Raw genomic sequence first — 11,696 nt, 5'->3', positions numbered from 1 at the left:
ACTTGGTCACTTGATGGAGTTCCAAGGTAAACATGGTGGTGCTTTCTGGTCACGAATGTGCACTGGATACCAAATGGGGGTAATGATTGAGCAGAGTGCTAGGGATATCCATGAGATGTTGAAGGGATTCCAGTGCATACTCAAATTTGAGCTACACGCTAAAACGTTACAAACACAAGCATCTATAATGGTAGGTAGCATCCATGGTTCCCCGATATCTTCAAAGGATAGTGGTGGGCGCCCGGTGTGGTGACTGTGGTTACAACGTTCATAGCAGTTATGTGAGGTGGTTGAAGCATTTTAACTGTCATGGTGAGATGGCTGAAGTGTTGTAGCGGTCATAGTCAGGTGGTTAAAGCGTTGTAGCGGTTATGGTGTAGTAAGCCAGCTTAAATGGAAGCAGGGATTATATTGTTATGGATCTGGAAACCATATGCATTCAACATACAGATGTCCCAAAAGTCAGTTATGTCGTTAAGTACGTGTGAAGTCAGATCCCCTTCCTTTTGTCTCGTAGGAGAATCAAAGGCATGCGTTGCGATTTATTTTTAGTTAGGTTATTAAATATTTACATCCAACGAACAACCAACAACCATTCCATTCCCCACCACGATCCACTACCCACCCGCTGTCTACAAGCACTCAGACTTGCCAAGGCAGGGTTTTGGAGCAGTTCCTTGCCGCTTCCACCAACGTTGTAGCTCTTGCACGACGACTTGTGCAACATTGACACTGTTACTCGTCAGGTATGAACCCGCGTGGAAGACTGGTTGCGGATTCCCGGCAGGGGCCAAGGCCCCGCCCCGGAAAGGTGGGCCATAGGACCTGTCCAATCAGAGGCGGACAGCGAGGTGTGTTCACAAAGGCCCCTCTCCGCTTAGGGAGGTCCATAAATTCCCGAGCACTCTCTGAGGCAGGTTGTCTTTTTGAGGTCTTGGAGAGTCTTTTAAAAGTTCTTTTGAAGAGTTTTTGGTGGGTGTCAAGGCGGCAAACGTATCTCTGCGAGCCCTCTACAAGGAAGGGAAGAGCGACCCCGACCCCCTCCATTTACCACCCGAGCTCCACCATGAACCTCGAGTCCCACACGTGAGACTGGGGACCAAACCAGAGACCATTGTCAGGTGCCGCAGCACGGATTACCCCCTTTCTCCGATGGTCAGGTACACCACCGAACTCTGGCCCCCAGCTTGTCTCTCTCCACGGCTGTGAGGGTCCAATAAAGACTCTGGGTTTCTTTTCATTTTGTGTGTATCTGCGTGTGGGCCAGTCTTTCAGTAGAACTGAATAAGTGTTTTTGGATCATTGTAAATACTTCTTGCATATTCGCGTCAAGTCTTGCTTTGTGTCATCATTTATTGTAAATAAAACTTGTTAGAAATGTTCCCAGTCTGTTTCCGTCCTTTCTTTAATTGGTCCAGCATGGTTCGGATCTGAGTTTAGGCGGGGTTTTATCCCCGATAATCCATTCATTCCAGCCGGCATGGCTTTGGCAGTTTCCGCTCAGCTGCACCCGGACTGGAGTTGGTAGTCGGTAGTTGGAACTCTACCGCAGTCAGTAGAGTGACCCAGTTCGAGCAAGACGTGCCGAGGGCGTGGTTTCCCCGGTAGTCGAAATCCCCTAGTTAATTAGGTAAATTGGTTTTAGACAAATAGACCCAAGGCTACGCGATTGAGATATTGGCGACCACGGTCGGTTAATCATCCCGCCGGCTCAGAGTGATCCGAGCGACGGCCTAAAATTCCGGGAAGATTGGTGGGAGACGACGTAGCTTTCCCCACCTCGTGGTCGTTATCGCCACCGACCCCCAGTTCACAACTATATATATATATATATATATATATATATATATATATATATATATATATATATATATATATATATATATATATATATATATATATATATATTGGGTGTTGTGATGGTTATAGGAATATTGTAGCGTTGTGGTTCGAGTCTGGAGAAGATCCGAGTTGATGGTCAGTTCGGGAATGGCGTAAAGTTTGAATGGGGTTTTGGTGGCATATGCTAATGAGCTGTCTCTTGTTACTATGCAGGCATGCACGCGTGAAGAGATGGTCGTGTGTGCAGCAAAGTAACAAAAATAAAGGATAGAAATAAAGACCTGCCTAAAAGCCCTCACAATGTATTTTGTCCCATATAACCACCAGACATGAGGGAAGGACTATCTAAAATAAATACTAATGAAATAACCGTCTCGGAATCACAATATGTTGTGTGCCATTGCCTAGGAGGAGTGCTGGCTTCACATAACCACAACAGTATGTATTGAGAACTAGAACAGCACTCAGTAGAGCACAGTCTTACCTCACACGACCATTCTAAACAAAAATACCATTGTTCACTGAACACGCTACTATCACAGCCAATATACCCGTATCATCCATGTCCACCATTACATCATGCATTGCCATTATCCGTAGCTTCATTCATTAAGAGAATATTTACCAACCACTTTAATACACATGAAAAGCCTTGTGTTGGCTTAGCGGCTCAGGTGGCTTGCTGAGGATCCTAGGGTCCTGAGTTTGAGCCCTGTTGGCTGCTGAATTAACACCAGGTGGGGTTAACTCAGGCTGTCATCCTTCTGAGGTCGGCGAAATGAGGACCAGTGTACTCGAAGAGGGGCATAGCGTCAGCAGCACAGCCGTGCTTCCAATAAATGATAGCTACCCAGCAGGCAAGTTGCCATGCGCAAGAACAGAGAATGCACATGAAGACTAAATTGCATCAATGAAGGTGAAGACGAAAAAAATATTTCAAACTACCGGTATATTTCCCATGGCTGGTCAATCACATGTATAAAGTTTCGCATCGATCTGTTAAGCAGTTCGAGAGGATTTTTTTACGTTTTTATTTTCAGTCCAATATGGCCACTGGACCACGTAACGGATCATGCTATAAATGCAATTCTTCACTTGCATCTGGTCGATCAGATATAGGATTTAGATTCAACCAATTATGGCTGGATTACCACTTTTCCGATGTCATTGCTTTCATCCGATATACCCCACGGGGAATTTATGACAAATGCAAAGTTTCAGTTTTTTTCATTGAGCGGTTTTGGAGATGATCATGATGTCTAATTTTTCCCTTCAATCCAATATGACTGCCATACCATGTGACCTATGATAGAGTTATCAATAAAATATTTTCCATGGTGAGTCCCTCCTATGTTTAAAGTTTTGAATCGATCGGACAAGCAATTGCAGAACAAACAACATTTTTAAAGAGAAAATAAAGATTTGCAGGTGCTTGCGCACACCCTTTGGAGCGAGACGAATGAAAAAATAATCTTGGGGGGAAAGGGTAGTGTCGACCTGCGTCAGCGCAACAGGTAGAACAATGGATGAAATCGACAGGAAATTGGCTGGGGTATCCACACCAACCGGCATTGATCACATCAAAAAAAAATTTCAATTGAAGATTTTAAAGAAAAATTATTTCATTCAATGAAGTTGACAGAGTATGCATATGAGAAACAAATACAGTAGAATGGAATGGTCCAGATAATTTACCAATTCAAAGCCTTAATCCGAAAAATTACAAAACGCCACCCACGTTGCTATTTTCAAGTAGCTTGAGGAAATGACCGAGTTCACATTAAATGTTAACCGTTATTAACAAAATATTTTTACCTCCGCCACCGAAGGTCAAGGTTATGTTTTCACCCCTCTGTCTGTTTGTTTGTTTGTTTGTGTACAGGATATCAAAAAAAGTTTGGACAGATCCGGATGAAATTTTGTGGACAGATTCTGTGTGTGACAAGGACGAACGGATTAGATTTTGGTGAAGATCCAGATCCGACTATGAGAATTTTTTAATCATTCTTCACCATTGAGAGATAGGGCTAAAAATGATATGTAGCACGATAACTCGTAAAGTTGTGGACGGATTCAGATTAAACTGGGTGGACACGTTGGGTGTGTGACAAGGAAGAATTGATTCAATTTTGATGAAGATTCGGATCCAGATATGATAATTTTTTAAGTGATTCTTCACCATTGAGAGGATAGGGCTCAACTAATATATAGCACAATATCTCAAAAAGTTGTGGACAGATTCGGATGAAACTTGGTCGGCAGGTTGGGTGTGTGACCAGAACAAATTGATTAGCTTTTGGTGAAGCTCCAGATCCGACTACTATAATTTTTTAAGTGAACCTTCACCATTGAGATAGGGCTCAAAAACGATATAGCATGATATTTCAAAAATGTATTGGGACAAATATGTTCTGTGGATCAGGCATTGCAGGGCGGAGGTATGTGCTCAACAGAGTGCCCTTATAGTTCTCCATAATTTTCTCCTTTTTTAATGAATAATCTCCCAGGGTTGGCAGGATGGCTGAGACCTCGAGGTACACACACTCGCCTCAAAGCCATCTCGCCTGTTTTGGAATCTTGATCCAGCTTCTATCCCGGTATTTCATCAATACGTGTCGTCCCTTGGATGGACGTTAAACTAGGTGTCCTGTCTGTCGGCATTAGTTTGCGAACAATGAAGATCCCACAGTGTCCTTCGCGAAGAATGGGCGAGCTGTCGCCTGCACCTTGAACAAATTAGATTCCTGCCCTGACTGCTTGGCCAAACGTCAGGCCTGGCCAGCAAGTTAATGAAAGCTTTTGGCCAAAGTTCCCCCCACCCCCAAACACTGGCAAACTCAAAAAGAATGTTGGAATAATTGGAGCCATTAAAGAAAGAATAACAATGCACAAGAAGGGCACTCGGTGGAGCGCATACCTCCACCAAGCTGATTAGTTTATGTTTTGTATCCCACTGATAGTCCAGATCTGAATTAAAATTTAATCAGCTTGTTCTCATCACCGAACCAACTCTTCCACCAAATTTCATTCAAATCAGTCAATAACCTTTTTGAGATATCGTGCTATATATCGTTTTGGCCCTACCACTTAATGGTGAAGAATCACTTTTAAACATTTATTCAGTTCTTCACCAAAATCGAATCAATTCTTCCTTGTTACATACCAAACCTACCCACCAAATTTCGCCCAAATCCGTCCACAACTTTTTCGAGACATCCTGCGACATGTCGTTTTTGGCCCTACCTCTCAATGGTGAAAAATGACTTTAAAAATTCTCGGATCCAGACGTGCATTCAGATCTTTACCAAAATCTAATCATTTCATCCGTATCACATACCCAAGCTCTCCACCAGATTCAGTCTGAATCCATCCACAACTTTTTTTCATCCACAATCCACATACCCTGTTCAGACAGACAGACAAAACACAACCTCCATCCACTTTCAGTGGTAGAGGTAACAATCTCCCACATTTTATTAATCGTACATTAGGCCCTTACATCACTGACAATCACTAGGTCGGTTCAGCTGTATGCAAAATAAGCTTGTTAACCACATATACCTCGCGAGCTTATCCGTTAAAAAGGTATTAATTATTATCGATCTTTGTACAAGTGGATCGTGGGTGCTGCATACTGGAGCATGCCTTCAAAAACAAAAACAAAAACCTCCTCTCTTTGTCTTCCTCGTTTCCATGGAGACAGTTTGAAATGTTGAAACGTTAAAATTGGACAGCATCGGGGGTCGTTTTGCATACATAGCACGATGATGATGATAAACACGCTCGGGCAAGTAGAGACGCGCTTCATTCAAACAATGGAGCTTTAATACAGGTGATGAATATATAATGGACACACGAGGCCGTGTTAAAGAACCCACAGTTCGTCTCAAACGTCCCGTCGTCGACGTCGTGGAGCGAAACCGACCGGAGTTTTTCACCGACAACCGTGAGTACAATGAGGGGGGGAAATAAAAAAATAAATAAAAAAAGGACGAAAAGCCTTCAAAGCGCGATACATTACATTATGCGTGCTTTGGAATCCATTTTGAACGTCAAACACTTTGGGCACGCACGACACTTCCATAACGCGTTCAGGATGCGTTGCTATCGCTGTGACGGTTGTAAATGAATCACACTTTCGACCAAGTGGATCGCCTCATCATATTAGCTCGTAAGATTAATTAAAAAAATTATTAAAAAAAAAAAAGCTTCGTAAATTCTCCACATACTGGGGGGAAAATACCTGAAACACCGAGGAGGAACGTGTGGGACAAACCAGTTTCCTTGAGGACGATCGGCGACGTCACTTCCGTCGGATTCCGGCTTGCTCGTTTTGAATTTTAATATCACCACTTTCCACAAAAAAAAAATTATGTCATTGCGAACCAGCGCTGAATATTTGTGTTTATAACTTTAACTCCCGCTGTTATTAATACCGTCATGAAATATAAAAGAAAAGGTAGAACGCAACTCCCTAGCCTTAAATATGTTGCGATACACCTCCAATGTAATTCTACATTAAACGCACTGGAAATTCATTTTAAGAGTACCTCATTTTTTTATTTTAAAACATCGGACAAAGTAAAGTGGACAACATGCAAAATTCATTTAATCATTAAACGACCAATAAAAAAAACCGCATTATCAGATCATTTTCTTCACCAATTCTTCAAGGAAACCAATGATTACATATACTCAACGAGAAGGGCACTCGGTAGAACGCATACCTCCGCCCTGTAATGCCTGATCCACGAGAACATATCGGGCCCAATGGATTTTTAAAATATCGTCCTATATATCGTTTTTCGCCCTATCTCTCAAATGGTGAAAAAAAAAAACTTTAAAAATTAAATAATTCTCCTATCCAGATCCGGATCTTCACCAAAATCGAATAGATTCGTCCTTGTCACACACCCGACATGTCCACCCAGTTTCGTGTGAATCCATACATAATCTTTTGAGATATTGTGCTATCTCTCGTTTTTTGGCCCTATCTCTCGATGGTGATCAAGAATCCTTGAAAAATTCTCAGATCCAGATCTGGATTGAGATGTTCACCAAAATGAAGCATTACTAGTTCGGTCAAGAACCTCAATTCCGTGACCATTCTCTGGCGAGTAAGGTTTGACGATTGATTTGACTTCTATTAACCTTTTATAAAAAATTTAGCCCCCATGTCCCTCCCAAAAATCCCGGCATTTTTTTACCAGAGGCCCAAATCCAAGATGGCTGGCTGCGCCATCTTGGAAAATTAAGTTTTGAACCAGAGCAACAAGAATCATGTACAAAGACACTTTTTCAGGTAAGTCGACCACGAGGATTCCGAACCTGACATTAGTTTGACGTTACGACATAATTTTGACCCAGAAATCCAAGATGGCCGCCATCCAGTAGAGCGAAAACGTAAATTTGAATGGGAGCACCGAGGATCATGAATTAACACGTTATTTCTGATAAATCGATAATGGTCAAGGAATTGAGGTCCTGCTTTGTGAATTGTTATTTTTTTGTTTGTTTGTGTGTGTAATTTCATATCACACACATATTCTTTATGTACTTATTTCTGTCTTTCCAGGGAATGTACGAACGTACGAGACGGCACTGAGAAGCACAGTATTGAGAAGACAGCTGTCAAGACAATGCCCACCCTTCCGTGTGTCCTCCAGTGTGGCGGGCTTTGCAAGGAAGCCACCGATGCCATTGTCTCCGTTGAGAGTTGGGAAAATCTCAAGGAAAAGGCCCTTTTATGGAGTGGTCTTGACAAGTTCGGAGACGTCCTCGCAACGGTCGATTGGGATCATGGTCCCGGCGTACAATGTGTCCATAAATCATGTAAGTTGACCATATGGAATGCCAAGAAACTGGAACAGGCCAAGAAAAGACATAAAAAACGAGAGGTCGAAGAATGCCAATCTCAGTCTTCGTCCATGTCTGAGGCTTTCCACTCAGCTGCCGCTCCACCTGCCAAACGGCTGCGATCGAGTGTTGAAGGGCTGATACATGAAAAAACAAAATGTGTGTGGTGCTGTAAACCAGAGTTGGCCAAGCACCCTGAATCAAAGCTGTCCCTGATATCGTACGATCATGCATCGGCAGCTTTGAAGAACTACACGGTGGCCCTCTAAGATCAGAAAATGCGAAACAGAATCAACTGTGTGATCGATTATGCAGCTGATGACCCTTATGCGATTGAGATCAGATATCACAACAAATGCTGGTTGACATATGTGTGTAGTTAACATAAAATGAGTGAAGATGACAAACTCCCACGCATGCACAATGTCAATCTCCGTGAGGCTCAGACCATCTTCTTTGACCACATCAGAACAGTTACCTTTGATAAACTTGAGCTAAGGTCACTGCAGAGCCTCCTCAAAGACTACAGCTCGATCATATCTCGGTATGGCTTCCCAACATCCGACGTAAAGTCATTCTTTATCAAAGACATCCTGACCCGGGAGTTTGAGGGCAAGATCGGCTTCCACTCCCACCCTCAGAGGAACCAGAGCGACCTAGTCGATGACACATCTGGGGGTGGTTCATATGTCGAAGCAGCACTCTCCACCATTGGTGTCAGCAGTGAGCAACTGAGTGCGCAACGTGGCTGAGCGGTTAAAGGAGGACGTCAAGTCAATCAAACTCAACCCGTGGCCGCCGAGAGGCGAGGAGCTCTCGCCTCTCCTGGTCCAACTTATATATGCTTTGCAGGGGAAGAAGGGGGTAGATCTGTCTCCCAGCACATTCTCTCTCACCTCCCTCATCACACAGCACATCACAAAGCGACCCACCACTTCCGCCATCAATGCCACAGTCACCCTTCATGGGATGACTCGCAGCAAGGAGCTGCCGACACATCTACCTACACCAGGGCCAGCTGAAGAGAACGAGGACGATGATAGCAAGGAGGGGGATGAGGAGGGAGATGATGATGTACAGAGGAGGGTGGATTCATCGGAATCTGATGATTCAGAATCTAGTGAGGCAGAAGGCTCTGATTCGGACTGATCATATCTCTCAAGGTCATATTGATTCATCAGTTACAATGTCATAACAACGTGAAGTATTGTTGTGGGGCCGGGTCTCGGTGGCGAGCACGACCGCTAGGTGGAGCAGTAGAGTCGGCTCCACCGAACACCTGGAATCTAGATCGTGCATCTTGGAGAACTCTGAAAGGCACGGGTCCCTTACAGGACCGTGAATCGCCAATAATTCGATCACGTGGGATAGGGTTAATTGCCAAACTTCAATGTACCTAAAAACCCATGCGGCAAGCTACCAGGGAATTCACACCCTCGACGGAGCTCGAGCGGGACGATCCGTTACAGTGCTCGAACCGTGCGTAACACGAGCGGATGGTTACCGAGGTCCGTCGGTCCAAATGCACAATTATGGCAGCAACGGCCTTCCTAATCCCCAATACGCACCGTGGCAAACCAATGGAAGAAACACAGAAACGAGCTGGTACATTCAACAATAGGGGTATTTATTTTACAATAATCGGGGAGGGGAAGCACACAAAGAGCAGAGTTATCACGACTATAAGAAATGCAATGTACAATGAGCAAAGAAAGCACTTACACAGTTTTTATTTATAGACGGGGCCCAAGGACACACACACACACACACACACACACACACACACACACACACACACACACACACACACACACACACACACACCTCGGAGGGAAGACCGGCTGAGGGAAGAGAAGCTAGCTTGGACCTGTCCACCTCGTGTGGTTCTCGACGATTTTGGGGTAACGGGACTCGAACCCGCACCACGAGGCCGCTCCAAGCACCAGGTACGGAGGGTAGCGTCGGGCATTGCCATGCTCCTCCGGCTCCAGGCAGGCGACACAAGATGATCTCCCGAGTTGAGATGGTTGACCGCCCGCAGCAATGCGCCAGACGAGACGCCTCGGATCCGCGCGATGCAGTCGGCCGCAGACCCGGACAGAGACGCGCACTTGAGCAGACTCGACGCAATCATTCGTTGCTTCTTCTTTGTCGCTTTTATTTTGGGGCCGTCCGCTCCCGGGGCCTGCCCCCATTGGGTGGACGGCGTGTCGCGGCTCCGCCTTCTTGCCAAGGACCGCCCCAACTCTGGTCTGCTCGTCGCCCATTGGGCGGAAAACGACGCATACCCTTATTTGGCACGCAGCTGAAGCGAAATGCACACCAAAACGCACACCGCCTGGGGCATGGAATTCCAGACACGCCCGCATGTCGGGGAGTGCGCGGAGAATGCCGAGAGCAGAGTGTTGTTGTTGTTGTAGGTGATGTGAAAAGCCTATCTATAAAATAATCCACAGCGCACGTACACTTAATTCCCATTAGACACGGGGGACGGGACCCTAACGAGAAACACATACTTACCGATATAACTGATCTCTAGGATCTGGCTGTTGTGTGCAGTAAGCTTCCAAATTCGTAACAGTATGACACAAAAGCATAATTGGTGACTTCTAAATATGTTTTATTAAAAATAATGTTTTTTCTAAAATGTGTTGCATTTGTGTTGTGGTGTCATTTGTCAACAGAAAATGGCCAAAAAGTACCATTTTCAAGGTAAAATGATTTTGTATTGACATGTTTTAAGTCGTTTCATTTGCAAACTGTTAAAGTTTCAGTGATTAAAAAGAGCTTATTTTGAAGTATAATGACTTTACTTGTCCTGGATTCATCAATTATATATATATATATATATATATATATATATATATATATATATATATATATATATATATATATATCATTCATCAGTTTACTTTACTGTAAGATATCCTTCTGGAGGTAGTTGCTTTAAGTACAAAATTTACGTTTTCGCTCTACCGGATGGCGGCCATCTTGGATTTCTGGGTCAAAATGATGTTGTAACGTCAAACTAATGTCAGGTTCGGAATCCTCGTGGTCGACTTACCCGAAAAAGTGTCTTTGTACAATATTCTTGTTGCTCTGGTTCAAAACTTAATTTCCAAGATGGCGCCGCCAGCCATCTTGGATTTGGGCCTCTGGCAAAAAATGCCGGGATTTTTGGGAGGGACATGGGGGCTAAATTTTTATAAAAGGTCAATCGAAGTCAAATCAATTGTCAAATCTTAATAGCCAGAGAATGGTCACGGAATTGAGGTTCTTGACCTAACTATACTGTCCTTGGCCGGTCACTTACAAGCACAACATTTTTTCACAATGAGTGCTTCAAAACTGCGGCTGCAAATCGTGTGACCAAAAAAACCTAAACGCACACAGACAAACAAACGCACTACAGACCAACAAACATGGCGAAAAAAGTAATAACAGACCAGATCAACCAATATATTTGCGAATCTTCGATTTCACAAGTTAGAGGGGTGAAACATAACCTTCGTCTCCATTTTGGAGTAGTCCATTATGAGGTACGCAGGTGAGTGCTCCATTTTGGAGTAGACTTTTATGAGGTACACGGGAGAGTGCTCCATTTTGGAGCAGTCCATTATGAGGTACATGGGAGAGTGCTCCATTTTGGAATAGTCCATTATGAGGTACGCGGGTGAGTGCTCCATTTTGGAGTAGACTTTTATGAGGTACACGGGAGATTGCTCCATTTTGGAGCAGTCCATTATGAGGTACGCGGGTGAGTGCTCCATTTTGGAGTAGACTTTTATGAGGTACATGGGCGTTTTCCATTTTGGAGCAGTCCATTATGAGGTACACGGGAGAGTGCTCCATTTTGGAGCAGTCCATTATGAGGTACATGGGAGAGTGCTCCATTTTGGAGCAGTCCATTATGAGGTACACGGGTGAGTGCTCCATTTTGGAGTAGACTTTTATGAGGTACATGGGAGTTTTCCATTTTGGAGCAGTCCATTATGAGG

The 11,696-nt window shown here is 44.1% G+C and overlaps 1 protein-coding gene across 2 annotated transcripts in view; it reads right to left on the bottom strand.

Annotated features, from left to right (window-relative positions):
- Positions 1 to 6,165, bottom strand: part of LOC147017344 (dnaJ homolog subfamily A member 1-like) — a 45,839-nt gene extending 39,674 nt beyond the window's left edge. Inside the window, exon 1 of one of the 2 annotated variants that reach the window (XM_085846925.1) lies at positions 6,086 to 6,165. The gene's annotated coding sequence lies outside the window, so the exon portion shown is untranslated. The remainder of the gene's footprint in view (positions 1 to 6,085) is intronic. The other variant, XM_085846927.1, reaches the window with a different exon arrangement.
- Between the last annotated feature and the right edge of the window lie 5,531 nt (positions 6,166 to 11,696).

This window comes from Eptatretus burgeri, chromosome 11, assembly GCF_056783735.1.
Source record: "Eptatretus burgeri isolate ZD-2024b chromosome 11, Ebu_testis_v1, whole genome shotgun sequence".
NCBI classification, from domain to species: domain Eukaryota; kingdom Metazoa; phylum Chordata; class Myxini; order Myxiniformes; family Myxinidae; genus Eptatretus; species Eptatretus burgeri.
The sequence above is the reverse complement of the archived record's forward strand: the minus strand, read 5'-3'. Positions and strand labels throughout refer to the sequence as shown.